Raw genomic sequence first — 16,847 nt, 5'->3', positions numbered from 1 at the left:
GTTTTGATTTTCATTTCTCTAATGGCTAATGATCGTGAGCATTCCCTTATGTATCTGTTAGCTACCTGAATGTCTTCTGTAGTGAAGCACCTGTTCATATCCTTTGCTCATTTTCTAATTGGGTTATTTGTCTTTTTCTTGTTGAGTTTTTGGAGTATCATGTAGATTTCAGAGATCAGATGCTGATCAGAAATGTCATTGCTAAAAACTTTTTCGTAGTCTGTAGGTAGTCTTTTTACTCTTTTGGTCAAGTCTTTGGATGAGCATAGGTGTTTGATTTTTAGGAACTCTCAGTTATCTAGTTTCTCTTCTGGTGTTTGTGCATTGTTAGTAATGTTTTGTATACTGTTTATGCCATGTATTAGGACTCCTAGCATTGCCCCTATTTTCTCTTCCATGATCGTTATCATTCTAGATTTTAGATTTAGGTCTTTGATCCATTTTGAGTTCATTATTGTGCATGGTGTGAGGTATGAGTCTTGTTTATTTTTTTTGCAAATGGATATCCAGTTATACCAGCACCATTTGTTAAAGTGACTGTCTTTTACCCGTTTAACTAACTTTGGGGCTTTGTCAAATATCAGCTGCACATAGGTGGATGGATTTATGTCTGGATTCTCAATTCTGTTCCACTGGTCTATGTATCTGTTGTTGTACCAGTACCAGGCTGTTTTGACTACTGTGGTGGTATAATAGGTTCTGAAATCTGGTAGAGTGAGGCTGCACACTTTGTTCTTCTTTTTCTGTAATGCTTTACTTATCCAGGGCCTCTTTCCCTTCCGTATGAAGCTGGTGATTTGTTTCTCCATCTCATTAAAAAAAATGTCTTTGGGGAAAATGAAGAACACCAAGGTCACACGACAACTATGAGCCCAAGAGACACAAAGGGCCACATGAACCAGAGACTTACATCATCCTGAGACCAGAAGAACCAGATGGTGCCCGGCCACAACCAATGACTGCCCTGACAGGGAGCACAACAGAGAACCCCTGAGGGAGCAGGAGATCAGTGGGATGCAGACCCCAAATTCTCATAAAAAGACCATACTTAATGGTCTGACTGAGACTAGAGGAATCCCAGAGGTCATGGTCCCCAAACCTTCTGTTGGCCCAGGACAGGAATCATTCTCAAAGACAACTCATCAGACATGGAAGAGACTGGGCAACGGGTTGGAGAGAGATGTTGATGAAGAGTGAGCTACTTGTATCAGGTAGACACTTGAGACTGTGTTGGCATCTCCTGTCTGGAGGGGAGATAGGAGGGTAGAGAGGGTTAGAAACTGGCAAAATTGCCATGAAAGGTGAGACCGGAAGGGCTGACTCACTAGGGGGAGAGTAAGTGGGAGTATGGAGTAAGGTGTATATAAGCTTATATATGACAGACTTGATTTGTAAACATTCACTTAAAGCTCAATAAAAATTACTAAAAAAAAAAAAAATGTCGGTGGAAAAAAAATGTCTTTGGAATTTGGATTGGAAGTGCACTGTATATATAGACGGCTTTTGGTGGAATAGACATTTTTACAATGTTAAGTCTTCCTATCCATGAGCAAGGTATATTTTTCCACTTATGTAGGTCTCTTTTGGTTTCTTTGCAGTAGTGCCCTGTAGTTTTCTTTGTATACGTCTTTTACAGCTCTGGTAAGATTTATTCCTAAGTATTTTATCTCCTTGGGAGCTACTGTAAACGGTATTGATTTGGTGATTTCCTTTTCAATTTTTTTTTGTTGTTGTTGTAGAGGAATCCAATTTTTTGTGTGTTTGTCTTGTATCCTGATACTCTGCTGAACTCTTCTATTAGTTTCAGTAGTTTTCTTGAAGATTCTTTAGGGTTTTCTGTGTATAAGATCATGTCATCTGCAAACAGAGATACTTTTATTTCTCCTTTACCAATCTGGGTAAGCTTTATTTCTTTACCTAGCCTAATTTCTCAGGCTAGGACTTTGAGCACAATGTTGAATAAGAGTGGAAAAACACATATCAGTGAACCAAAATGTTTCCTTTTTACTAATTTTTAGCAAATAGGCATTTTTACCCTTTTTGCATAACCAGTTAAACTTATCATTCATGTCTCTTAATAGATACATTTTAGAGATGGGTTTGCTTGTACATAATATCTAACAGTTTATAAGGCTCTTGATTATATGGTAAAAAGGATTTATTTTCTTGATATTTATTATTTGTGTTCCCTATTCCTGACCAATCCATTGAATGATGGACCTATATTGGGGGGGGGGTAGTATATATATGATTCTTTTATAAGAACTTTAGAGGTGTTTCCTCTTATAGTTAGATATATCACAGCTCTTAACAAGTTATCCTTGTTTTAAAATAATAATCAAAAATGCCTTCTTCTGGAAACTACTACATTGGTTCCTATGTCACATTCTTATACTTTTTTGTCTGTTACAAATTAAAAGAATAAATTAACACTATTTTTTTAGAGAGAATTGCTTTTTTTTTTTTTAAATAAGATGTAATATGTCTTTTAGCATTTAGTGATATCATAGAAAGATCTGTAGACATACAGTTTATACACCATTTCCCAGATTAGTCTCCTTGACTAATTGGGATGTATCCCCTCCATGAAATGGTGAATTATAATTCTCTGGGGAAGAATTTATTATATATACATATGGGTCACTGTTAATAGGTCATGATTCACACCCATTAATGGAAATCATTCAGTGCCATAGAGACCTTTGGTTAACAAATACACTTTATAAACTTTCTGGAACCATGAAAGTTGGATGAACCCTCAAAACTGTTGTCCTGAGATAATCTTTAAATCTTAATCCAAAACAAAATCCCTGAAGTCTTCCCCAAACCATAGTTTAACTAATCTAGTAAAGAATGATTGCATTGAGTATTTTTCTTTTTTTAAGATCTATTTATATGGGATCAAATTCACAACAGTAGCTTGAAAAATTAAGTAGGAAACTTAGGGGGTAGTGAATATATGTTAATAGGGGAGGAACAACTCAGAAAAGGAAGGTGAGAATGGTTGCACAACTTGAAGAATGTAATCAACGTCATAAATTGTACATCCAGAAACTGTTGAATTGATATATTTTCTGCTCTGTATGTAGAAGCCCAGGTGGTACAGTGGTTAAAGCAGCTCAGCTACTAACTGGAAGGTCAGTGATTCAAATCCACCAGCTGCTCCACAAGAGAAAGATGTGGCAGTCTGCTTTCATAAAGGTTTACAGCCTTGGAAGCCCTATGGGGCAGTTCTACTCTGTACTGTAGGATCCCTATGAGTTGGAATCAACTCAGTGGCAATGGGTTAGGTTTCTTGTTTCCCAACAATAAAATAAAATAAATTATTAAAAAAAAAAAAAGACAGCTATTTCAGTAGCCTAAAAGGATGTGTGATTTCTTGTTTATTTTATCAAAACATTCCTTGTCATGCCATAGAAATTCAGAATATGCCTGTTGATATGTTTTGTTTAAAGCTTCCTTATCTAAGTGAACATATAAAACTTTTCTCCCATCCAGAGTCCTAGGAAGTTTACCTGTGTTTTATTGTCGACGCAAAATCATTCGACTGTGTGGATCATAACAAATTATGGATAACATTTCAAAGAATGGAAATCCCAGAACACATAATTATGCTCATGAGGAACCTGCACATAGACCAAGAGGCAGCCGTTCGAACAGAAAATGGGTACTTGCATGGTTTAAAATCAGGAAAAGTGTGAATCAGTGTTTTATCCTTTCACCATACTTATGCTATTGTATGCTAAACAAATAATCTGAAAAGCTGGACTATATAAAAAAGAATGCAACATCAGAATTCGAGGAATACTCATTAACAACCAACATTATACAGATGACACAACTCACTTGCTGAAAGACTTGAAACACTTACTCATGAAGATCAAAGACTACAGCCTGCAGTATGGATTACACCTAAATATAAATAAAAATCCTTGCAACTGAACCAAAAAACAATACCATGATAAACTGAGAAAACATTGAAGTTGTAAAGGACTTCGTTTTACTTCAATCAACAATCAACACCTATAGAAGTGGCAGTCAAGAAATCAAATGATGCATTGCTTTGGGCAAATGTGCTGCAAACGACAGCTTTAAAGTATTAAAAAATTAAGATGTCGCTTTGAGAACTAAGGTGTGCCTGACCTGAGCAGTGGTATTTTTCAATTGCCTCCTATGCGTGTGAAACCTGGAAAACAACTAAGGAAGACCTGAGAAGAACTGATTCCTTTCAGTTATGGTGTTGGTGAAGAATATTGAAAGTATCATGGACTGCCAAAAGAATGAACAAATCTGTCTTAGAAGAAGGACAGCCAGAAGCAAGGGTCTCTAGACTTTGTCTTATATACTTTGGACATGTTAATCAGGAGGGATCCGTACCTGGAGAAGGACATCGTTCTTGATAAAATAGGGGGTCAGGAAGAAAGAGGAAGATCTCAATGAGACGGATTGATACAGTGGTTGCAACAATGTGTTCAAATATAGCAAAGATTGTGAGGATGGCTCAGGACTGGGCAGTGTTTTGTTCTGTTGTACATAGGGTCGCTATGAGTCAAAATGGACTTGACAGCACCTAACAACAAGAACAGCAGAATCCTAAGATTTAGGATCATTGTATAGGACACTCAAAATCTACATTAGGAGATGAAAGTTATGTTGGAGGCATAGAAAGTGTCGAGGAAATACTTTTTTTCTGGTCTTCCAACACTATACACTCGGAGGAACACCTCTTAGTTTGTAGCTTTGGTTTTCCAAAGGCAAACCACATTTGCAAAGCTGGTGACTCATTTACTTTTATATATTGGTATACAAGTCCCCAAAGGACTGTTATGTTTAACTGTTATTGCAGATTGTATTTTACAGTTGCCCAAGGCTGCCTTAAAAAGGGTGTTTTTGCTGTTTGACTTGAGCATGTTATCTGAAATGTGTTATTTTACCAATTCACAAATGTCTTGCAAGCTGAAAGCTTTACTATCGATGTCACCAATAAAATATATTCCTTATCAGACTTCATTACAGGTTTAAGTCCTAGATCTGAGTTCTAGTTAAAACTAAGGCAAGAGAAATATCTGTTAGCTGACTATGTTTTCTTAACCTTGAGTTATATATTATTATATGGATACCTACTCCCATTTATTTGGCAAGCTTCTATAGATTGTCCAAACAACAAACTCAATTTTTGTGGAGTTAAAAATATAGAGAAGCATTTTCCCTTATATATATTTTCTTCCATATGTATTTTCCCTTACATGTAAATTAGAAAGATCAAGATGTGAGCAAATCTATGTACCTTATATCATACAGATGCCATTCCAATTCATCTGAAACATAAAGGATTATCACAGTGTACATTATTTAATATATATATTTTTTAATTTTTGTAAAGTTCTTGATAATTACCTTAGTTTCCTAGTGCTGCTGTAACAGAAATACCACAAGTCAACAGCTTTAATGAACAGAAATTTATTTCCTCACAGTTTAGGAGGCTGGAAGTCCGAATCCAGGGCACCAGTTCTAGAAGTCTCTCTTTTTGTCACCTCTGAGGAAAATCCTTGTCTAAGCTTCTCTAGCCTTGGTTCCTTGTAAATCTCCACTTGCAATCTGTCTTTCCCCAATTTGTGCTTGCTTGTCTCTGTGCCTAGTCTATTCTTTTTATATCTCAAAAGTGATTAGGCTTAAGACACATCCCATACCTACATAGCCTCATTAACACAACAAAGAAAATCGTGTTTCCATATGGGATCCTATCTACAGGTATATGGGTTAGGATTCCAACATGTATTTTTGAGGGACATAATTCAATCCATAAGAATAATTTACGTAGGACTTTTAATAGGTTATCACAGTTGGTCCATATAACAATTCTGAGATAAATAGGGTCTAGAACTCTATCCTCATCTTAGAAAAGAGATCAGAGATAAAAGGTAACCATCCTTATAGATTATAAGTTTAGTAAATCATGGAGCTCAAGCCCAAACATCAGCCTTCTGGCTGTTATTCAAGAGTATTTTGCATTCTTATGCTGTGAGCTCAGGAATCATGACAAACTCATGGTTTCTGTCCTTTGTCAACTTGGCTTTTGAGGCAATATGGTGTACACTTAACAAAGAGCTTCAAGATAAACTTGATGGTCCTGCATCTTTTAAGTTTCATTGAGAGTTGTAACTCACTTCTTTGGAAGTAGAAAATGTCATCCTTAGTACATACCACAAATGAAATACAAAATGTTAAAGAACCTGAAGGAGATCATGTACTTGACCACATTGAGATTGTTGTACCTTAAAGGTGATAGGCATAAAGAGCTACATTACAATGGCATATTATGGTATATTGGGTATACTGTGGCATGCAATAATCTATTCTATCAATATGCAGAATTTCCAGTCAGGAAAAATACCACCTTAAATTAGGTGCATATTTGTTTTATCTAAAATTATACAACAAATGAGATTTAAACATAAATAAGAAGCCATGTAGGAACATTGGCTGCACTGAATTATTCATATTCATGATCAGAAGTATGGTATCTAAATATCTACGATAAATATATCAATACTTGATATACAGGAAGAAACATTTTATCAACATTTTGAAACATTTGACATGAAAATGTTTGCTTGAATCCCACATCCATTCACTCTAGTATAAGAAAACTGAACACTACCCTTGTCTATACATTAAAATAAAGAGCTGTTATATTTAAAGAACAATTATACATTTGTAGCACAATTTAGTGACTGACTACTTTAAAATCTTGATCATGCTGAAGAAATTTCTTTCAATTAGACAAAGAATAATGACTTTTCTTTCACCCTTTGTTACACCTACATGTGTGAATACAAGTTGTTGGAGTAGAAATTTAAAAAAAAATTGAGGGATTATTATTTCTTTGCTCTGTTCGTCTGAAACACTGGCTTGGGACATTTGTCCATACACAGTAGTTAAATAAGCCAGTCTAACGTGCAAGGGATTTTGGACTTCACAATCACTTCCATGATGTTGTGACTAGCTTCTTTAGCATGATCTCATATTGCTGGAACTAATCTCAGGAGGGTGATTTGCTTCTTATTTTGCACTGCAGACATTTAAAAGAGTGTAAATCTTTTTTCAGCCCCCTATCGATTTTTATAGATATTTGTTGAGTAAGGTGTCAGTATAGTTAACATAGCAATATTATTTATTTTGAAAAATTTTCCAAGCAAGTAAAACACTTAGGCTGAGGGAGAGAATTACAGGGAAATATGAATGCAAATATCTGATAATTTTCCTTTATTGCTTAATTAAAAATAAACTTTTTGAGATTCTTCTGTCTTATGCATTAGATGTATAAGATACATTTCTAGGTTCAGTCTAATAGTAGCCCATCATGGTAACTAAAATAATACATGTCCCCCTTTTTTTTTTTTAATCTTCTAAGCTATTAAGCTCATTGAAGATACATACCATACCCTTCAATATTTTACATCATTTTCTCATAATACATAGAAAAACACTTTTTTATAGTAAGATAATCATTGAAGAAAAATTTTGTAATTATACAAAATTTGACATTTTTCTGTTGTCTACAATATAAAGGCTACAATTCTTATTTTAGAATTCAAAGCTCTCGGTGATTTGATCCCAAACAAAACCAGCCAGTTGCTGTTGAGTGAGTTCCTACTTATGGCAACTCTGTGTGTTTCAGAATAGACTTGCACACCATGGAGTTTTCAATGACTATAATCTGTAGGGTGTAGATCACCACGTCTTTCTTCCAAGGAGCCTCTGAATGGGTTTGAACCTTTAACCTTTTGGTTAGTAACTTAATATGCTACCATTGTGTCACCCAACCTATTATTGTATAACAGATACCATGTATTTCCGTGAAGTTGACTATGCGTGATTGCACAATTATGCCCTTCAGCCACCTTCTTTAATGTCCTTCTCCTTAATGGTCGTGACCTGTCTGAAGAAACAAAGTAATACAATGGTGATATCGGGGCAATTTTATTGCATACTTAGCTCAATGCCCTTTTTGTGCTGACATGTCAAGCCAATTGTATTCATAGATGTTTAAACAATCTTTAAATGTATGCATTTTCGATAATCCCACAACAATGTAAGTGGAGAAGAGAAGGCCAATGAGTAGGAAATCAGGAGTCTAAACGTCTGTGTTAAAGCTGAGCTTTTTCCCTTGTACAAAATTCTTTGGCGTTGTTCCCAAGATTCTTTGTTTTAATATATATGTAACAAAACATTTGCCACTTCAACATTCTTCACATGTAAAATTCAGTGACATTCATTGTGTTTATCATGTTGTTCAACCATCACCATTTTCCGTTTCCAAATTTTTCCACCACCCTTAACAGAAGCCCAGTGCCTTCTAAGCAATGGCTCTTTTCTTCTCTTCCTCCTTACCTTCCCTGGTAACCACTAGTAAACTTTCTTCTCTATATACTTGCCTATTCTAGATATTTCATATGTTATTGTTAATTATTAGGTGCCATCAAGTTGGTTCCAACTCATAGCTATCCTATGTACAGTAGAATGAGACAATGTCCGGTCCTGCTCCATTTCCATAGTCACTGCTATGTTTGAGCTCATTGTTGCAGCCACTGTGCCAATCCATCTTGTCGAGGGTCTTCTTCTTTTTCTCCCATCCTCATTTTACCAAGCATGATGTTCTTCTTGGTCCCTCCTGATAACATGTTCAAAGTACGTGGTGCAGTGGTTATAATCCTCAGCTGCTAACCAAGAGATAGGTGGTTTGAGCCCAACAGTCCCTCCACTGGAGAAACCAGCCTGCTTCCATAAGAGTTATAGCATTGGAAACCATATGGGCCAGTTCTACTCTATCCTATAGAGTTGGAATCAACTTAACAGTAGTGGATTTTGTTTTATTTATTTATTGGATATTTCATATAAGTCAGCTTATATGATACCTGTCCTTTTGTCACTAACTTACTTCATTGAGTGTATAGAGAGTCTGGATGGTCTTGTTGAAACGGTTTTGTCTTTTATTATGTGGAACAAATCTATTTCCATTTATCAGTTCAAATCCACCAGCTGCTCCTTGGAAACCCTATGGGGCAGTTCTACTCTGTCCTTTAAGGTTGCTATGAGTCAGAATAGACTTGACAGCAATGGCTTTGGTTTGGTATACATCTATCTAAAATAATTTTGTTTGATAAAACTTTTTTACTTATATTTCAATATGTTTGGTTGTAATTTAATGTATGACACACTATTTTATTACTCTGCTTATAGCACAATGAATGGGATCATAATAGAATCAGAGTAATTATTTGTCTGAAAGAATGAATATAACAATTTTTTTCTATAAATAGTGTCATGGGCTTTCAAGTACATCTTGACAATATTTCTAATGTTCTAACAACTGCTATACTACCTGTTCTAAAGGTGATTAAAAAAAAAAAAAGATTAAATAACTTGTCCAAGGACATACAGTTTGTAAGACTCTGCTGCTTAAGCACCTTTTAGATATTATTTCAGCATTATTATCGTGTTGTAGTGGGTGAGACACATTCAGGAACTTTTTTTTTTTAAACATTTCAAATCTTTAATGTGTACCTCTAAAAAAGCTCTACATGGGAAACATTTTTCTCTATTACGATTAACAGTTTTACTTATCCAAACCTCTCAATAAGTAATTTCTTCTTTTGAGTTATTTTGAGGCAGTCATTCAAACAGAACAAGGGGATACTGCATGGTTTAAAGTCAGGAAAGGTGTGCATCAAGGTCACATAATTCCACCATACCTATTCAAACTGTATGCTAAGCATATAATCTGAGAAGCTGGACTATATGAAGAAGAATGGTGCATCAGGATTGGAAGAAGACTTATTAACAACCTGTGCTATGCAGATGATACAATCTTGCTTGCTGAAAGTGAGGAGGACTTGAAGCACTTACTGTCGAAGAACAAAGACCACAGCCTTCAGTATGGATTAAACCTCAACATAAAGAAAATAAAAATCTTCATGGCTGGACCAATAAGCAATACAATGATAATGGAAAAAATATTGAAGTTGTCAAGGATTTCATTTTACTTGGACCCACAATCAACACCAATGGAAGCAGCAGTCAACAAGTCAAACAATGTATTGCACTGGGCAAGTCTTCTGCAAATGATTTCTGTAAAGTATTAAAAAGCCAAATTATCAATTTAAGAATTAAGGTGTGCCTGACCCAAGCCATGCTGTTTTCAATCGCCTAATATGCACGTGAAAGCTGGGCAATGAATAAGGAAGACTTAAGAAGAGTTGACACCTTTGAGTTATGGTGTTGGCGAAGAATATTGGCTATACCGTGGACTGCCAGAAGAACTAAGAAATCTGTCTTGGAAAAAGTATAGACAGAATGCTCATTAGGAGCGAGGATGGCAAGACTTCGTCTCACATACTTTGGAGATGTTATCTGGAGGGACCAGTTGCTGGAGAAGGGCATCATGCTTGGTAGAGTAGATGGTGAGTGAAAGAGAGAAAGATTCTTAATGAGGTGGATTGACACAGTGGCTGCAAAAATGGGTTCAAACAAAACAAGTACTGTGAGGATGGTGCCGGGCTGGGCTGTGTTTCATTCTGTCATACATAGGATTGCTGTGAATTGGAACTGACTTGACAGCACCTAACTACAACAACAACATGATTATGTAAAGATACAGTTAAGTGTCTTGTGCCTTTGAAGACAAGCTATTTTAACTATGGAATATAACATAATTCAGACTGAGGTGCCAACTATAGGTTATTTAATAACAACAAAACACTGAAAAAAATGAACCGTTAGTGAAAATATAATATTTTTTAATTGCATTGTAATACCAAGCTTCATAATATTATCCAACATTCCCGAGAGTACATTTCTGGAAAATGTCTTTTATACTATAAATTTTTTTTTTTTTTAATACTATAGAATACTTAATTTTGTTTCATTTCAATTTATAATTTGAGAATCATCAAGAGTATATGTAGAAAGAAAGTATGGTGTCATTTATTATTAAGGTTCTTAGAAAATAAGGAACAAACCTCTTAAAGAGACTTTTATGGTGGCCCAGTGGTTCTGAGCTCAGCTGCTACCCAAAAGGTCAGCAGTTTGAATTCATCAGCTATTCCCTAGAAACCCTATGGGGCAGTTCTACTCTGTCCTATAGGGTCACCATAAGATGGATTTGACAAAATGACAACGAGTTGGTTTATTTTTTTGTCTTAAAAAAAATGGTGAAAATTATGCTTGTCATTACTTCTAATCCCCCCACCCCCCCCCCCCAAAAAAAACAACTGAGTTAGAAAACAATGTTCAAAAATATTTTGGAAAAAATTAAAATACCTTTAAAAAGAAATCTCATGTGTAAAGTAGCATTTGAAGGATCAAATGACCATAATAAAATTATAAAAAAAAATAATAAACTTTCAAACTACAAATATACAAAATTTAAACTACAAGAAATCGAACCTATAATCTTATTTATTTATTAAAATTTGTCTTATTCAAATGAGTATCATTAGGAAAATACAAGGAGTATAAAGTTGGGAGGGAGAAGAAAAAACTCATCCAGGCATAAACATTTCATACTGCAATTGAAATTGGGTAAGAAGTATGGAAAGACCCAGTCATTAAAGGAAGAGCTTTAAGAAAGCATCAGATTCACAATTTGGTCAAGGAGCAGCCCAATACATAAATTAAGATGTGGACAATGACATGTAGTTCAGTGTCAAATCCTCCAGGGAACTAGCTATTTAGAAAAAATTTTGTGCAATCATTTCTGCCCTAACATAGGCGTATCATCTATCTTCTTGTCTAGTGATGGGGAGGTTAGAGACCAATGTGCCAAGCTTATATCAGTAAAAATTGTAAAGGAAGCCATCCTGAGTGAAAGAGTCAGACTAAGGTATTAAGGGACTATTTAGTAAATGAGGATGGATCAGGAGGAGGCCAAAATTAAAAAAAAAAAAATTAAATTTTAATAATATATATTTTTTATTTTAATTTGCTTTCTCAACATTTAGACTCTCCAGTACATCAATGAAAATGATGAACACACAAACACACACAGTCTCTCTCTGGCTTTCTTTTCTCTCTCACATACATATTTTTTCTTTTAATAATACTCAGAGGATTTAGTGGTGATTAATATTCAGATTGACATTTTGAGGAAAAAAAGTAAGTGTTAGAAGGGTAAAAAGTTCAAGGAACTTAGAGAATTCAAAGTTCCTGGTTTCTATTACACATTTTATTTTATTTTATTTTTTTCTTTGTGTGACTGTATTTAGGCCCCTCATAACCCCAACAGTTGGCAAGCAAAAGGAAAAGATGTAAACTGTAGTCAGACAGGAACACCTCCCTCTCTCCCCTGGCATACACATCCCAAATCCAACAATGCTTCATAAAAATATCAACTCTCAGATTAAAAAAGAATGACTTTTCAGTTCAAAAATAACAGGTCTACTTCAGTATGTCTGCCATTAAAAATATTTTTAACTTACTTCAGGAAAAAATTCATGGAAACTTTCCAAACCTTATTAATACTATCTTTGTGGACTTCTTTTATCACTTTGATCTCTAATGGAAATTTGGCAAATTAACTGAAGACATTGAAACCAAGGAAAGCAAACCTGTTGTCACAAATGCTGCTTATTTGCAAAGAGCTGTATTTATGTGTGATATCATGAGACCTGTTTATTTATATGAACCTTTTGTAGTGACATTTCAATTTTAGCCAGCTTAGAGCTTGTTGTTAATTTTAACTACTTTTAACAGGACAATTGGGATTCCTGAGTACCATGACTATCATAATTTAGATTAAAAATATGGATTAAAAAAGTATTAAAATCTACTTGTTAAGGATTTGAATGTCTTTTTCAGTCAACAATAAAGTACTTGTAAGTTCATAGGGTTATATTAAGTACTTAAGTTAGTACAGACAGTTAAGTACATTTTTCTGCTGTTAGAAACTGGCCCATAAAATTGTTCCCACATTTATCACAGAAGGAACTCTGGAGGTCAGTTCAAGGAGGTTAGTAAGTTTTAAAGGATGGATTTTGTCATAGAGATTTTAGCACTCCTAGTTGGGACAGACATTCCACAGTGAATTAATCCATTCAGTTTTCTCCTTAGGCTTTCCGAAGAAACTTATGAGGAGAAGTACTTGCATGCACAGAAATGAAAAAAAATCATCAAGCAAAGATGTTATTTGAGCTTCCTCTAAACTTAACGTGAATATTTGGAGAAAATTTAAAAGATTATTAATGTATGATAAATAAGCATTCTCCATTAAATAAAAATTAGAAGTCAATCTCCTTCAAGAAATTAAATAATCCTGAAAAGAAAGTAAAATAATAGTAATCTTAATAAGACAATGTTTAATAATTATAATCTTCATTGACCAAGTTGAGTTTAACTAAGGAATGAAAGACTGATTTAACAGACAATATATTAATATAATTCATCACACAAATTGATTAAAGAAGAAATATGTAAATATCTCAGTAGACAGAAAAATTTGATGTAATTCAAATTTCTTCCATGTTAAAAGATCTCAAAAAAGTATTAATAGAAGTGAATTTCCTTAATCCAACAAAGGGTACCCAGAGCCTTGTGGTTGTGGTTATGATATTGATAAATCTTTAATAGAATCTTCTTGAAGATCAGAAAAAATAGAAAGATAAACTTTAGAACTAGTCTTCTTCCAAAATTTACTGGCGGTCCTGGCCAATGCAATAAAACAAGAAAAATAGATAAAGGTTTTTATGTGTAAATGATATAATTGTTTAGGTAGAAAATCGAACATACAAAATAATTATTAGAATTAACAAGATAGTTTAGGAAGTTTCCTCAAGTGAAATATAGAAATAAATTCCATTTTCATACATCATAAATAAACTTCTATAAAAGGAAATGCATGACATTAAAATAGTATGAAAAATACAAAATTCTGAGGAATAAATCTGAAGATAGTTACCAAGGCTTAAATGTGGTGAATTATCCAATATTTTATTGTGAGAAATTACAGAAGATTAAATAAATTACTCATGTGCTGGAAGACCGTTATGACAAATACTTCATATATCCCTAAGCTGATCTATTGACAAAATGCAATCTTAGGCAAAATGACAGCATTTTCATTTGTTTGTCAATGAAATGTGACATGTTATTTCTAAATGTAACATCCAAATCCAGAAGTCCAAGAATAGCCAAGAAACTCTTGAAGAAGGACAAAGTGAATGAAATGTCCCACTAAATATTAAGGTATAATAAGTTTATTAGAAATAAGACAGTATGGAGAAGGTGACCCTTTCCTGTCACAGGTTGCGTGGAGTCGGCTCGTGGGTCTCAGAGATCCGAAAATTGAGAGTTCCTTCACCCCCGGTATACCGCTCCCCGGGCTTTGCACCCGTCACCAAGCCACAAAATGAATATATTGAGTTACACCGTAAGCGCTGTGGATATCGTTTGGATTACCATGAGAAAAAGAGAAAGAAGGAAAGTTGAGAGGCTCACGAACGTTCAAAAAAGGCGAAAAAGATGATTGGCCTAAAGGCTAAGCTCTTACCGTAAGCAGCGCCATGCTGAGAAAATACAAATGAAAAAGACTATTAAGATGCATGAAAAGAGAAACACCAAACAAAAGAATGATGAGAAGACTCCACAAGGTGCAGTACCTGCCTATCTGCTGGATAGAGAGGGGCAGTCCCGAGCTAAAGTACTTTCCAATATGATTAAACAAAAACGAAAAGAGAAAGCTGGAAAATGGAAAGTCCCTCTACCCCAAGTCCGTGCCCAGGGAGAAGCAGAAGTATTAAAAGTCATTCGAACAGGAAAGAGAAAAAAGAAAGCGTGGAAGAGGACGGTTACTAAAGTCTGCTTTGTTGGGGATGGCTCTACGCGAAAACCGCCTAAATATGAACGATTCATCAGACCTATGGGCTTAAGTTTCAAGAAGGCTCACGTAACGCATCCTGAACTTCAAGCCACCTTTTACCTGCCCATACTTGGTGTAAAGAAGAATCCCTCATCCCCACTATATACAACTTTGGGTGTTATTACCAAAGGTACTGTCATTGAGGTGAACGTGAGCGAGTTGGGCCTTGTGACACAAGGAGGCAAGGTTATTTGGGGAAAATATGCCCAGGTTACCAATAATCCTGAAAATGATGGATGCATAAATGCAGTCTTACTGGTTTGATAGCAGTTTCACATAAGTAACTCCTAATTATTGGTGAAGACTACAAATCAACCAGGAAAACCACCATTACCATGCGTTTACAAATACCACCAGACAGCCTTCGTGTCTGCAGTCATCAAAAGAACTATTTATTATGTGATTAAAAACATTAAAATGGCCCAGTTTTACAACAACAAAAAAAAAGACAGTATGATAATGGTACAGTTAGAAAAGTTGATAAGTGGAACAGAACAGAGAGCCATTAACTAATTCATAAAAATATGGAAATTTTATATTAAAAAAATTGACATTAAATATTAATAGTTTTATCCTCTTTATCTGGGTGAGATATTTATAAGAGCTAAGTATCTTTAGCACTTCCTTGGAACTTCATTTTATTATCTTTCGAACTCAGATGAAACATTCATTTTAACATCTTAATTCATAGAGTTAGCAGGACACACAGATGTGTGTGCACACGTGTGTGTGTAATTTTAGTGTATCTATCTACACAAGTACATATATGTGAAATTAGAGCAGGAGAATGTGCCAGAGAAATATGTAATCTCACAAGTCTAAGATCAGTGATAACTTTTAGATGCAAAGGGCAGTGACACCTTGCCCAGGGTTCCTTTAAATATTTTATATAACCAGAAGCAAAGACAGTAATGGGCAGTGCTTTCTGCTCCTTATAGAATTGTGCTAACAGGAAGAACCTACCCATGAAAGATAGTTAAGCTATTTGTTTTCCAGGTTGCATACATTGACTGGTAGCAGTAATTGTAGGAGTTGTAGTTGGGGTCAGTTATTTCCCTTGGAACAAGACTAGACACTTGATGTTGGCCCCTCAAACAAATATCAAGGTACCTTTCTGTTTGTCATCCAGTGTTCAGAGCTCAGCTTCTCAGTTAGGCCCTTTTTCTAGCTCCTTCTATTTTTAAAAAGAAGAATTAGGCTCTTTACACATCTCATTCAAAAGTTGCCAATCATGAGACCAATACATGTTAAATTACATGAAGTGAAATTATAACCTGATGTATTATGTCCTTATTCATTTAAACATTCAAAGTTTCCATGATAAATTACTTCTAATAGCATAAACATCTCTCTCTCAAGGCTTTATGAACTCCATTTTCTAAACCTAAGAGACTATCCCGAGACTTTAATTTTTAGTGGTACAGTTACATTTAGTGTTAAGTACATTAATTAATTAAAGAGAATAATAGACTATCAATAGTTTATAAGTGACTAAAGAACAAACTTATTTCTTAGGATTTCCCTCCCTTTCCTTTTCCCCACAGACAGCATTTTCTTATAGGAAAAGAAACAAAAAGACATATGTATGCACTGCAATGATACCTTTGAAAAAAAGCTTATAGGCTCGGTCAAAATTATCCACAATTTACTCTTTAAATAACAATGACAATTTACATTTGACACAGGTTAGGGATGTTTATTATTGTATTTTAGCAAACCTCCTACCTTCTAATGAACATATGTCACTGATAACACCTGAGCAGTGGACAATGAGTATGAAAATGTTCAAGGAAAAAAAAAAAAGCTAAGATCAATTCAATCAGTTTAAAAACATCCTTGTATTGAACATATTTAGACACCTTTCTTTATTTGGTTGGGAAAGGAAATTATGAAAACGGCCATCATCTGAGCTACTTCGAAAAATCCACATGTT

General features: G+C 34.8%; 1 pseudogene; it reads left to right on the top strand.

The window, feature by feature from the left end:
- Window positions 1-14,271: 14,271 nt before the first annotated feature.
- LOC126083708 (ribosome biogenesis protein NSA2 homolog) lies at window positions 14,272-15,285 on the top strand (annotated as a pseudogene).
- Window positions 15,286-16,847: the final 1,562 nt, after the last annotated feature.

Source organism: Elephas maximus, chromosome 10, assembly GCF_024166365.1.
Source record: "Elephas maximus indicus isolate mEleMax1 chromosome 10, mEleMax1 primary haplotype, whole genome shotgun sequence".
NCBI classification, from domain to species: domain Eukaryota; kingdom Metazoa; phylum Chordata; class Mammalia; order Proboscidea; family Elephantidae; genus Elephas; species Elephas maximus.
This window is presented reverse-complemented; position numbering and strand designations above follow the sequence as displayed.